General features: G+C 43.4%; 1 protein-coding gene across 1 annotated transcript in view; it reads right to left on the bottom strand.

Moving 5' to 3' along the window:
• TCF7L1 (transcription factor 7 like 1) overlaps positions 1-14,122 on the bottom strand; it is a 156,858-nt gene that overhangs the window by 21,012 nt on the left and 121,724 nt on the right. The gene's annotated exons all lie outside the window — the stretch shown is intronic.

Raw genomic sequence — 14,122 nt, 5'->3', positions numbered from 1 at the left:
TACTGTGCTCTGCAGTTGCACGTTCATGGGTTTAGGTTCCCACTCTGCCAGCATAGGTTGTGTGACCCAGGACATACATCTTAATTCTGAGTCTCAGTTTCCTCACCTGTAAGGCGAGGCTATTATCATGAACTTTACAGGTTGTTAGAAGGATTAGGGACAATGTCAAGTATTGAACATGATGCTTTGCACGAGAGAGACACTTGTCTGATAAATGGCAGCTATTAATTTTCATAAGCAAAACATTAGTCTTTGCCAGGAGCAAAAACACACGTGTTCTCTTAGTGCCAACACTGATATAGTGCTTCTGGGCAGTAGACCAGCTATGCAGACTCTGCAGAATTCTTGAGGCTACTTTGAAAATTAAATCTCTAATAGGAAATGGTGGCTCCAGGAAGAGTTTCATATGGAGACAGAAATCTTTTGAGTTATCCCTTGCTCTGGTCATACATTTTCAGTGGAAAAAGTCATCATTTGAGCTAGAGCTATGCGCACGTTTCAGGAAAGTGGGATGGGCTGTGCCTCAGAAAGCCCCCATTTTTATTTTGAATTAATTTATTTTTTATTATTAGTCAGGTGTACAAAACAACACAATTAGACATTTACACACCTCACAAAGTGATAACCCCAAGTCTACTACCCATCTGACACCAACCTGGCTATTACAATACCATTGACTCTATTCCCTGTGACTCTATTGCCTATGCTGTACTTTACATCCTGTGACTATACGAGTATATAATTATAGTTGACATTCAGTATTATTTTGTATTAGTTTCATGTGTACAGCACACTGGTTAGGTATTTATATACTTAAGTGATCCCTTCATAAAGTATAGTACCCATCTGACACCATACACAGTTTTTATATTATTGACTCTTTCCCACATATCCCCGTCACAATTTTGTGACTACCAATTTGTATTTCCTAATCCCTTCACCTTTCTCACCGATCCCACCAAACCCTTCTCCCATCTAGCAACCATCAGTTTGTTCTCCATATCTATAAGTCTATTTCTGTTTTATTTGTTTATTCTGTGCTTTAGATTCCACATATAAATGACATCATATGGTATTTGTCTTTCTCACCTACTTATTTCATTTAGCATGATGTCTTCTAGATTCATTCATGTTGTGGCAAATGGTAAGATTTCATTCTTTTTTATGGCAGAGTAACCTAATACTCCATTATATAAATGTACCACTATTTCTTTATCCAATTGTGTGTTGGTGAGCATTTCCATACCTTGGCTATTGCGACTAGCGCTGCAGTAAACATGGGACTGCATATATATTTTTTGAATTAATGTTTTGGATTCCTTAGGATAAATACCCAGAAGTGGAATGAATTACTTGGTCATAAGGTAGCTCTATTTTTAATTTTTTGAGAAAACTCCATACTGTTTTCCATCATGGCTGCACCAATTTGCAATCCCACCAACAGTGCACAAGGGTTTCCTTTTCTTCACAGCCTCGACAACACTTGTTTTTTTCATTAACTGATGATAGCCATTCTGACAGGAGTGAGGTGGTATCACATTGTGGTTTTTATTTGCATTTCTCTAATAATGAGTGACGTTGAGCATCTTTTGAGCATGTCTGTTGGCTATTTGTATGTCTTCTTTGGAGAAATGTCTATTCAGGTCCTCTGCCCATTTTTAAATTGGATTGTTTGTTCTTTTGAGGTTGAGTTTTTAAATAAATTTTAGATATTATCCCCTTATCAGGTGCGTCATTGGCAAATATCTTCTCCCATTCAGTAGGATGTCTTTTCGTTTTGTTGATGGTTACATTTGCTGCGACAAAACGTTTTAGTTTGATGTAGTCCCATGTCTATTTTTTCTTTTGTTTCCCTTGCCCGAGGAGATATATCAATAAAAATATTACTAAGGGTAATATCTGCCAATTTACTTCCTATGTTTTCTTCTAGGAGTTTTGTGGTTTCTAGTCTTACGTTTAAGTCTTTAATACATTTTGAGTTTCTTCTTGTATATGGCGCAAGAAGGTCCTGTTTCATTTTTTTGCATGTATATGTCCAGTTTTCCCAGCACCATTTATTGAACAGACTCACTTTACTCCAGTGTAAATTCCTGCTTCCTTTGTCATAGATTAAATGACCATATAGGCATGGATTTATTTCTGGGCTCTCTATTCTGTTCCATTGATCTATGTGTCTGTTTTTATGCCAGTACCATGCTGTTTTGATTACTACAGCCTTGTAGTATAATTTGATGTCAGGTAATGCGATACCTCCAACTTTGTTCTTATTTCTCAGGACTGCCGTGTCTATTTGGAGTCTTTTACGGTTCCATATAAATTTTAGGATTATTTGTTCTAGTTCTGTGAAACATGCCATTTGTATTTTGATAGGGATTGCATTGAATTTATAGATTCCTTTGGGTAGTATGGACATTTATCTATACTAATTCTTCCTATCCATGAGCATTGTATAGATTTCCACTTATTTGTATCTTCTTTAATTTCTCTCTTCAGCATCTTATAATTTGGAGTACAGATCTTTTACTTCCTTGGTTAAATTTTTCCCTAAGTATTTTATTTTTTTGGATGCAACTGTGAATGGGATTCTTAATTTCTCTTTCTGATAGTTCATTATTGGAGTATAAAAATGCAATAGATTTCTGAACATTCATTTTGTATGCTGTTACTTTACTAAATTCATTTATCAATTCTAATAGTTTTTTGGTGGAATCTTTGGGGTTCTCTCTATACAGTATCATGTCATCTGCAAACAATGACAGTTTTACTTCTTCCTTTCCCACTTGGAGTCCTTTTGTTTCGTTTTCTTGTCTGAGTGCTGTAGAACTTCCAGTACTATGTTGAATAAAAGTGGTGAAAGTGGGCATCCTTGTCTTGCTCCTGATCTTAGGAGGAATACTTTAAGCTTTTCTTCACTGACTATATTAGCTGTGGGTTTGTCACATGCAGTCTGACAGTTAAGTATGAGAACTCATCCTAGAAAAAGTGCTACATACTTCATTGCTGAACATCACTACAGTCCCCTTCCGAGTACTCCCCTTGGGAAGCTATGCACTGACGCCAGCAACCTAGTCCATCCTGTAAAGCAATTTTGGAACTCTTTTTCTGGAATGGCTATCAGAGCTGTCATTGTATTATCCTTGATGTCCTGAATGTCATCAAAATATCTTCCTTCAATATTTCCTTTATCTTCGGGTAAAGAAAGAAGGCATTGGGGGCCGGATCAGGTGAGCAGGGAGAGTGTTTCATTACAGTTATTTGTTTATTGGCTAAAAACTCCCTCACAGACAAGTGCCCTGTGAGCTGGTTGGTGCATTGTCGTGATGCAAGAGCCATGAATTGTTGGCGAAAAGTTCAGGTCATCTAGCTTTTTCACGCAGCCTTTTCAGCACTTCCAAATAGTAAACTTGGTTAACTGTTTGTCCAGTTGGTACAAATTCATAATGAATAATCCTTCTGATATCAAAAAAGGTTAGTAACATCGTTGCAACAAGTTTGCGAATTTAATTGTCAGACCTCATATATGGCTTTTATTATGTTGAGATATGTTCCCTCTATTCCCACTTTGCTGAGAGTTTTTTCTTTTTTTATCATAAATGTATTTTGCTTTTTCTCCACCTATTGATATGACCAGGTGATTTTTCTTTTTCATTTTGTTTATGTGGTGTATATTAATTTATTTGCAGACATTGAACCAATGTTGTATCTCAGTAATAAATCTCATTTCATCATGTTGTATGATCTTTTTAATGTATTGCTGAATTCAGTTTGCTAATATTTTGTTGAGGATTTTTGCACCTATTTTCATTACGGATATCAGCCTCTAGTTTTCTTTTGTTTGTAACGTATTTGTCTGGTTTTGGAATCAGGGTAATGGTGGCCTCATAAAATGAGCTTGGGAGCCTCCCCTCCTCTTGGATTTTTTGGACTAGTTTGAGGAAAGGAAGTGTTAATTCTTTTTTGAGTGTTTGGTAAAATTCACCTGTGGAGCCATCTGGTCCAGGACTTTTGTTTGTTGGAAGCTTGTTGACTGCTGATATAATTTCATTGATAGTAACAAGACTGTTCAGATTTTCTGTTTCTACCTGAATCAGCCTTGGTAGATTGCATGCTTCTAGGAATTTATCCATTTCTTCTGGATTTTCCAATCTGCTGGCATATCGTTAGTTGCTTGTAGTATTTTCTTAAAATTTTTTGTATCACTATGTTATTGTAACTTCTTTTTCGTTTTTGATTTTATTCATTTGGGTCCTGTTTTTTTCCTTAATGAGTCTGGCTAAAGGTCTGTCAATTTTATCTTTTCAAAACAAGCTCTTGGTTTCACTGATCTTTTGTATTGTATTTTTAGCCTCTATTTCATTTATTTCCTCTCTGATCTTTATTGGTTCCTCCCTTGTATTCAATTTGGGCTTTGTTGGCTGTTCTTTTTCCAGTTCCCTCAGGTGTAAAGTTAGACTGTTTATTTGAGATTTTTCTTGTTTCTTTAGGTAGGCTTGCATTACTATGAATTTCCCTCTTAGGACTGCTTTTGCTGTGTCCCATAGATTTTTGGGTTGTTGTGTTTTCATTTTTGTTTGTCTCAAGGTATCTTTTGATTTCTTCGTTGATCTCCTTGTTGACCCATTCATTATTTAGTAGCATGCTATATAGCCTCCGTGTGTTTGTGTGTTTTTCAGGTTTTTTTCTTTTAATTGATTTCTAGTTTCATACCACTGCAGTAAGAGATGTTTGATATGATTTCAATGTTCTTAAGTTTACTGAGACTTGTTTTGTGGCCTAACACGTGATCTAGCTTGGAAAATGTTCCATGTGCACTTGAAAAGAATGTATATTCAACTGCTTTGGGGTGAAATACTCAAAAAATATCAATTAAATCCATGTGGTCCAGTGTGTCATTTAAGACTGCTGTTTCTGTGTTGATTTGCTTTCTGGAAGATCTGTCCATTGGTGTCAGTGGGGTATTAAAGTTCCCTACTATGATTGTGTTACTGTTGATCTCTGCCTTCATGTCAGTCAATATTTGTTTTATATATTTAGATGATCCTATGTTGGGTGCATAAATGTGTATTAGTGTTGTATCACCCTGTAGGATTGATCCCTTTATTATTATGTAATGTCCTTCTTTGTCTCATATAGTCTTTGTTTTAAAGTCTATTTTGTCCAATATAAGTATTGCTACCCCACCTTTTTTCTCGTTTCCATTTGTGTGAAACCCTTTGCTTTTCATCAACCACAAAACTTGACTGAGGGCAGGGACTGGGCTTTTAAAAAGGTGTCCACAGGCCAGAATAACAACCCAAGGACACATCTACGAGTGGCACAGACAGTAGGTGGGATGGGCCTAGCAGGCCTGGCTGTAAGAGACCAGGGAGGTGGGAATGAAAGAGGGTATTGGGGATCCCATGAATAAGGACACTCTTTCCACTCTGGGCCCTCTGGTACCCTGCACCCCCTTCATGCCTCACACTGAATCTCACTTCTGTCCCTGTCCTCTGATGATCATATCGTCTTCCTTCCTTCCCACCCCCACTCATCTCTCTCTCTACTCAGAGCCTTACTGGGATTTAAATGCTTTTGGCAAGTTAAAAAAAGCACTTGACAAATATTGGTATCATTAGTTAAAGCTAATTCCCTTGGTGAGTAACAACATCTGTGCCACGCTGGCAGTTTTCAAAGCATTTTCATACACATAACCCAGGTTAATCTTCACAGTAACCCTGCTATGTGACAAGTGAGGATGACTGTCCCAAGTTTTCACATGAGGTAATGGACGTAAATACAGGGTAAATGACGCCCAACTTTATGATGAGAGCTGGAGCTGGAGCTGAGGTCTCTCAACCTCAAACCCCACACTTTTCACTATAACATGAATCATTAAGCTTTTCATGACACTATCTTCTTAAACACCCCACCTCCCATTCCAGCCTTTTCTTTGCTCTGATGGGTTTTTCTCTCTCCTTTCTGCCTCGAACAGGGCTGACCATGCAGAAGCTGAATGAAGATATACACGTCAATGTTTTCCTGTAGAGACACTTGAGGTGGCCAGATCTTACACTTAAGTGCTAAACATTACATTCATTTCTCCAAAAGCAATAACCTGAATATTTCCATTTGTTCTAAGTATCAGGTGCTAATGACAAGTGTCCCACCCCATCCCTGCCCCAAACACAACAGAGGGCTCCTAAAATTCATCAGCTCTACTAGCATCTGGTTCCCTATTTAGAGTCATAAAGATAAACACTCAACACTCTTCATTCTTGTTGGCTTGCCAAGGATGTTCTTACATCATATGGGGGTGGCCCACAGGAGTCTATCCTACTTTGGGATAATGTTAGAGTTTTGGGTCTTATCAGGTGACCTTAGGGGTTGCTAGGCTTGTAGGATTCTAGCACAGGGTTTCTCAACCTCGGCACTACTGACATTTTGGGCCGGATAATTCTTTGTTGTGGGATCTGTTCTGTGCACTGCAGGATGTTCAGCAGCATCCCTGGCCCCTGCCTACTCCTGCCAATTTGTGATAACGAAAAATGTCTCCAGACTTTGCCAAAATTGCCAACCAATGAGAACCACCACTCTAGTGGCTGAGGAGCTGGTACTCAATATACTATGAGTTGCACGAGGGTCTGTCTGCCTTGGTACTGGGGCTATCAAAGTACAAACACACAATAACACACGCTCATAGTAAGAACTTTTAGTAACAGCTACTGTTTTGGTTATCTACCATGTGCTTGGCACTTTACCTACTTACCAGGATGTCTAGACTTCTGGTGGGAGAAGACCACACTGGCCTCTTCTTCAGGGTCCACTCTCACTCACTGACTTTAACAAAGACTTGGAAGCTTGGAAGGTGGGTAGAAATCTTTAGACTTGTCTGGCCCCTTACAGACCTGTTAGACAGGTGGGGAGAGGTGGTTCTGGGAATAGTGGCCCAGGACCCTTCCTGCTCCAGCCCATCCTGCGGGTGGCAGGGAGTGGTGCATGTATGTAAAGAGGGATGCATTCTGGGAGGTAGGGTAATGGAGGATGGTCACTTCTTTTGTACATTTCTGCCTTTTTAAGATTTTGAAACAAGTGACGAAGATCGGGGTGGTGTTGGTGGGGGGAGGCCTATAAACACATTGGAGCCTCCTGAGCTTGGCCACAGAAAGCCACTGGATTGCAGTTCTGAAGGAAAGGAGTATTCCAAAGGGACAGCCGAGCTTCCCAGAACCATGAACTGGGGCAGAGGAGCCAGCAACATCCCCTGTACTCCTCCCCTACCTCAGCACCACAAATTTGGAGGTGGTTGGGCAATTCTGAATCTCTAGGTCAGGCCCAACCCAATGTTTAGTAGAAACAAAGCTCTTCTTGGTTGTAATTATCATGTGAGCCAGCGCCACAATAACTCTGGGGGAAATCACTCATTGGTGGGAGCATGTCCTTGGGTATTAAGAGATGTGTGGCTGAATCTAGACTCTTTGCACAGTGATGGCATATGGGCAAATTAAAACTGCTGCTTTCTCCAAGACCAGTCTAGGATCCAACCAACTGGCCACAATGGGTCTGACCAGTATATCATGGCCAGGCTGCAGGACATGGTAAAGATGGTCCAGCTACACCACCCTCCTGGGGATGCTCTCTGGAATGTAAAACGTGGTACCTGTGTGGCGTCAATGCAACTGATGACCAGCCAGGCAGTAGAAACGGTCACTGCTTATGGGATGCTGTCAGTGGGATAAGTAGTCTCTCTGATACTCAAAAACAGAAAGAAAAACACCAGACCCACCCAAATGGTGAATACTACTACCCTCGATTTATACGGGCTGCTTAATATGCTCCAGTGTGTTGTGACTATCCGAGTTAAGACAGATATGCAGTTTCCCATCTTATTGAATCTGGGAAACTCTTTTGAGGAACAGGGTTTTCCATAGAACACACTTGGGGAAATTCTGCCTTTGTGGTTCACATTTAAGTAAACTGAGACTGTGGTTTAGACCTTGCTAAGGAAAGATGATTCTGTTCCTATTTTTAAATCATTTTCACTGGCACAGTGCTGGATTCTCTCAGGATCTACTAAAACGGTCGTGGTGTTTCTCTTACTCGACTCAGTCCTGAGATGTACACACAGTGATGGGCTTCCTTACAGGAAAGCACCCTTATGTTCCCCAGGTAAACCCTACCTGGCCATGGTGGCTTGTTTGTTCATGTCCTATACTGTGGAATGCTAACCATAAGCGTTTGGAGATTTTTACTTCTGCATTCCTAAGTAAGAGTGAACATAAGATTTCTTTTTTTGTGACATCTTTATCAAGTTTGCTATTGATGCCATTTTGGTTTTATTATTTATAAGGGGTGCTGCTCCTCTTTAATGTTCTGGGTCCATTTCTGCTTCTCGGGCCCCCCCAGTGCCCACCTTGGGGTGATTACTTCGGCCAGGCCAGCTGCTTCTGCTGGACTCAGGTCTCAGGAAGGGTCCCTATGAAGGGTGCTCTCGTGGGAGCCAGAGCCCCTTTTCCTGCAGAGAGGCGGAGACTCGGTCCTACAGAATCCCTGCTGAGCTGGAAGACTGTGTAGCAGATTAATTGCAGCTGTGCCCTGGAATTTCCCCAACATACAAATCTTCATGATGTAAAACAGCTGGGAGGAAATCCCAGCATGCCCTGTATAGAGGCAGAACTGCCAATGAGCTACGGGGATTAACCCTCCGCCTCCCAGAAGGTAGGGCTACTCCCTGCTCCCCCCCACCGTCCTAAGCTTGCTACGGTGTGGACAGGACTCTCAGTGCCGCCCACATTCTCCCCATTCACACATTCTCACAGAAAACCGTTTAAGCAGGGCCCGGGCAAGAGAGGAAGCAAAGCTTCACGTTACAGAATCAATAGCAGTGCTCCCAAAAGGGGCGCACTAGAGTTGGAAGCAAGGAAACAAGTCACCCCCAAAACACTTCCCAGGTGAGAACACCCCACCCCACAGACTTCCTTCTGCTTCTCCTGGGTGGGAGGGACAGGCCTGGTGCAGAAAGCGTGAGCCGTTTTCTCTAGCTTTTCAGTCTTTCCTGCCTCTCTGGTCCCTAATGGTAAACAGACTCTGGGATCCTAGGGCCTGGACCCCTTTAATAGGGAAGAGAGGCGTTCCCAGACCTCCCTCTCAGAAAATTGTGCGGTGCATGCCGCCACCCAGGAAAACAGGCTAGAAACCCAACCTTGCAGACAGACAGCTGTCCTCCATGCAGCCATGAGGACATAGTGCAAAATGCTCTTCGCTTCTTTGAAAGGCAACTTTTAACATCAAGAATCATATTATAAATGAAAAATGTGAACACGTGATCAGTTTCCCCTAACTCTCCATTCTGCTATAATTGGGGATGAAACCATCTCTCACCAAGACTACTGCAATGTTTTCCCAAACTCTGTAAGAGGTTACACTTCTAAAAAACAACCTATCAGACCTCTTCTCTGATTAAAATGCTTCTCTGGTTGGCTGCTGGGTCAAGGGGTACTGATCAGCAATCGGGCCAACCTATCCTTCTGCTTCAGCCCTCACGGCTCCCCACCCCCAACACCAGCTGCACTACGGTTCTTACAACACTCCGAATGTGCCATATTACTCGGCTGGTCCCTGGCCTGGTGTATCCTTTACTTGTAGGAAACGAACTGCTTCTTCAAAACCCAGCACCCAGGTCCCCTTCCTGGACAAGCTTTGCCCAGCTCCTCACAGGACTCACTCCCTCTCCCCTCTGTGCCCTCTGTGCTAGGTGTTCCCATGGCACTCAGCATGCGGGGTGATTATCCATTTGCAAATTCTGTCTGTTCTTTGGACTGGAAGCTCAAGGGTCAGGTCCACACCCCTAATTCCTCACCCAGAAGCCAGCATTCATGATGTTTCCAGACCCTGTCCCACCTTGAGTTTCAGCACATTATCAACGTCATGAGTCCCAATTCCCACATCTGTAACACTGGATGGTCCAGCCCCTTCCAAATCCTTTAGAGACATGGATCACATACAATGGAACCCCTTTCACTCTTGAGCAATCGGTTTTCACATTAATTGGCTTAGTATTGCCAAGAATTCACAAATGTGGCTTGGAGGCTGTGCCCCCTACCCTGCCAGTTCCTGGAGGCCTGTTTAAGAGCCTCTATCTTCTGCCAAAATGGACATGAGCGGATCTAAATTTGAAAATATACCAATATGAACTAATTAGCGAAGAGATAGAAAGGCTTTCCCAAGTGGAAACAAGTATTTAGTTTTCAGGAGTCACTGGAGAAGATAAAATGAAAGTATTAGGGAACTGGTTCCCAAACATGATGGATTAGACACCGTTCCAGGAGCAAAAAGTATAGAAAATAAGGTTTACACTCCTATCCCTTATTTCCTTTTCTAAAGGTGAGTAGTTTCTGCATTTGCTTCATTTTGTAAACGACACTAAATCCCAAACACCATCACCCTTTGTGTTTTATTCACGTTGAGACGGTTGGATTCCTTCTTGAGGTTTTGTTGATTGGGGAGTTGTTTCAAATAAATCCAATCAGTAAATTGATAATGACCCCAAATAAGCGACTTTTTAGTTTAACACGACAAAAATAATTTTCCTTGGAAAAGTTCTTTAGAACCACATTTTCGTAGTGCTTTAAACCAATGAAGTGACTTTTTTCTTTCTAGCACCTGTCACAGCATTGAGGCAACAAATCTTTTTGGAGCCCCTCTGGACACTGGCAGCAGAGGAACTCCAAAAATACATCATGACTGAATAGTAAACTCAAAAGTAAGAGTGGGTTGGTTGGGTTTAAATTTCCCCATAAACACCTATTTCCTTCTCTTTCCCCCAATAATTCTCTTTCTTTCCTGGATGGCCTCAAAGTATTCTCTTCCCCTCCCATTTCAGAAAATCTGGCAGCTTCACCTACCAGCCTTGATCAAAGGTTTGTTTTTAAAAATTGTCTTCCCCCAGAGGATAACTTCTAGTGGTGGAAGGACAGACAGCGTACAGGAGGCAAGAGACCAGGGTTCTAGGCTCTGGACTCGATCATCTCACCTTTAAAATGGGGATATTTTACTTCATTGGCCTGGAGGCAGGGACCTGGACCAGATGGCCTCCTATGGAACAAAAGAAATCCAATGCAGCTGTTTGTTTAAACCACAGTGGGTTTCTGGGAAGGGAGACTGTTGAGGTGCTCAATAAATACAGAATCAGGAACTCCAGCTGATCCCCATAAACAAATTGTGTACCTGAGGAAGTTACCTCACCTCACGGAACTTGTGATGTCTCACCTGTAACATGGGAATAGCAGCTGGCAGGGTAATTATCTCACGTATGTCAGCCACTTAGGAGAGGACCAAGCAGAGTGCTGGGCATGTGATGAGCTTTTAAGAAACGTGTTTAGTCACTAACATTTAAAGTTATTTCTGTTCAACAAGCCTATGGCCCGAACTTTACCCAAAGACAGGGAAGAGCTGACTAATCTCCAGTTTGGCCACCCACTCATCTCTGAGTGCTTTGGGATGAGCGAGGTCCTGTTCAGTGATATGTGGATAAATGCTTAACAACTGGCTCTCTAGGCAAAAACACAAACACAAACCCTGCTTTGTAGCATGTGCTGGTATCCACGGGGTAAACAGTCCCACCATGGACGATTTCAAGTGACCACGGGAGCCCCTGATGGCAGTGTTGGGAAGAGATGCTAAGCACTGGCTGGGTGGCGGCTGGCGCTGGCACACCACTGCCTGTGGGCAGGAGCTGAGGGGAGTCTCAGCTTCTGCTGCTGGGACTGACGGCTCTGTTCAGATGGCTCTAGAAAGCTGACACACAAGGGCCTCGGTGAAAGTGGGCCCAAGGTCTCGATGCAGAGCTGGACACTAGGTCAGTCACGTCTTCCTGGCAGTTTCTGCGCTCACTGACCTACAGTGAACACACAACAGAGAAACTTCTTCATAGGAACTGGCCGTGACCGCCTGGTCTTCCTCTCCCTGAGCTGAACCCTGCCGCACACTTCCTCCTCTCCCTGTGGCATGGGCCTTGTCACAGCCACGTCCTGTGTGTACTGACAGGACGCCCTCCCATCAGGGGAGACCACCTGTCCTGGTCTATACTGTGGCCTCTGCCGTGCACAGATGCCGCCTGCCCCCCATCTTGTTCACCCAGCAACATGTTAGAGCTGATTCCACATCAGTATCTAGAAAGCTGCCTCATTCTGTGGAACAGCAACCCAGTACCCACTGCATGGAGGTACCACAGCCACCGAACAGCCCCATATTCACAGACATGTAGGTGCTTCTGAGTCTTCTGCTGCACTGAATACCCTGGAACACTCATCATCTTGCTCGTGTATGAAGGCACTTGTAGGATACACTTCCAGCTGTGAGGGGAATCGCTAGGTCAGAGGCAGGCACATTTGGGTTTTGAGAAGTATTAGCAAATACCTCACAAAATACACTGACACCAGCAACACGAGAGCGCTAATTTCCCACACCCTTGCCCACAGTGTTATTAAACTCATTGAGCTTTGTCAAACTGACAGGCGAAAAACAGCAGTTCATTGTTGTTTCAATTCCCATTTCTCTTGTCGTAAGTGAGGCTGGGAACTGTCCCATGTACAGGTTGTGATGTGAAGGAAAAAAGATGTGTGTGGCCAAGAGGCAGTGTGCTCACCATACACTGGGGGCAGGGATGGGGTGGGAATGAGTGTGGAACCTGCAGGTGTAGAGGCAGGCGTGGGTGGGACATTGGGGGACGCATCTCTGTGGCTCCTCAGAATTTACAAAGGACAGGGCAACCTCTACTGTGTTTCACCTTCACTCAGATGGAAGAAGGGCAGATCTGACAGGAGTGGAGGGCCCAGTCTGGCGTGTATAGGGGAGGTGGCACAAGCCCCAGAAACCGCTGTGTGTCGTGTCGTGGTGAAGTGGGCAGCTGGTGCCTACCTACGCTTTCTCGTTCTCCCTCCGTCCCTTCCCCATCCTTACACAGGCCGCTTCCACTTCCTCACCACCTTCCCATCTGTTCCTCAGCCCTCACCAATCTGGCTTCCATTCCAGTCAGTTTACTGTCCCCATTACTGCAAGGCCACTGATGACTTGAGAAAGAAAATGAAGGCAATTGACCTTTCATCTGCCAAATCCTACAGGTAACTCTCAGGCCTCATCTTACTGGGCAGCTCTGGGCAAACACGCTTCCTGTCTAGAAGCCCTCTCCTCCCCGCGGCCTGTGCTTTTAGGTTCTGTGTGCTCTCTGGTTGAGCTCCATTTATTGACCTGAAGAAGAGTCTCGGGCAGACTGTTCAGTGAGAAGACCCGGTTGCAGAACCTAGGACAGTCACCACCATGTTCTCCCTGGGTTTTAGCATTTCAGGCAATTTTCTGACTTTCTTCTTTGTGCTTTTCTTAATTCATCTGAAATGTTTACAATGACCATGTATTGTATCATCGCAACTGTAAGCACAGCTATTAAAAGTAACCCCAGATTAGTTTCTTTCTTTCCCCAACTCTTCAGTTTACCCAACTACAGACTTCAAAATCGGCCTTAATGTCTTTATCTGCTTCCCCCCCACTTGATGGCCACCAAGTTCTGTGAATTCTCTGTATCTTTCTAAATCTGAGGGATTCCGGCCCTATTTTGTGGCTGGGCCACTGCAGCAGCCTTCTGTCTGCATCTGGTCTCCTGGCTCCAGACTTTGAATCCAGGCAGCACTTGGGGGTAGCCACCCAGCCTGATGGCGGTGGGTGGTAGGCTGCAGGTCACCTGGCCTCCATGTCTGTTGTCCCCATCAAAGAACAGGCAGGTAGATAGAGATTAAGGGGTCCCCATCCTCTTCCACATTGTTACCATGGCTCCGGTCTCCCTCCCCATGTCTTCACTTGCCCCTAGGAATATTCTTCTAAAACACAAAACTATGCTATTTAAAGCTAGCAGGTGGCTTCCCATTCTCACAGAACTGATCAAGATGCAGCGAACGCTCTGTACAGAGCACTTCATAAATGTTTCATGGGCACCTCCTCCATAAGGTGGCTGTTTGTGTGCATGATATGCCACAGGAAAGATCTAGTTTTTTTAAGTGCATAAATAACCAGAATACAAGTCAGCAAATGACAGGTTCAGAGAAGGGCAGGATCACAGTGGGCGGCATTCTCACGGAAAAACTGAAGATTTCAT

The sequence above is a fragment of the Rhinolophus sinicus genome, linkage group LG05 (assembly GCF_036562045.2).
Source record: "Rhinolophus sinicus isolate RSC01 linkage group LG05, ASM3656204v1, whole genome shotgun sequence".
NCBI classification, from domain to species: domain Eukaryota; kingdom Metazoa; phylum Chordata; class Mammalia; order Chiroptera; family Rhinolophidae; genus Rhinolophus; species Rhinolophus sinicus.
Note: the sequence above shows the minus strand (reverse complement) of the source record. Positions and strands in the feature narration are given on the sequence as shown.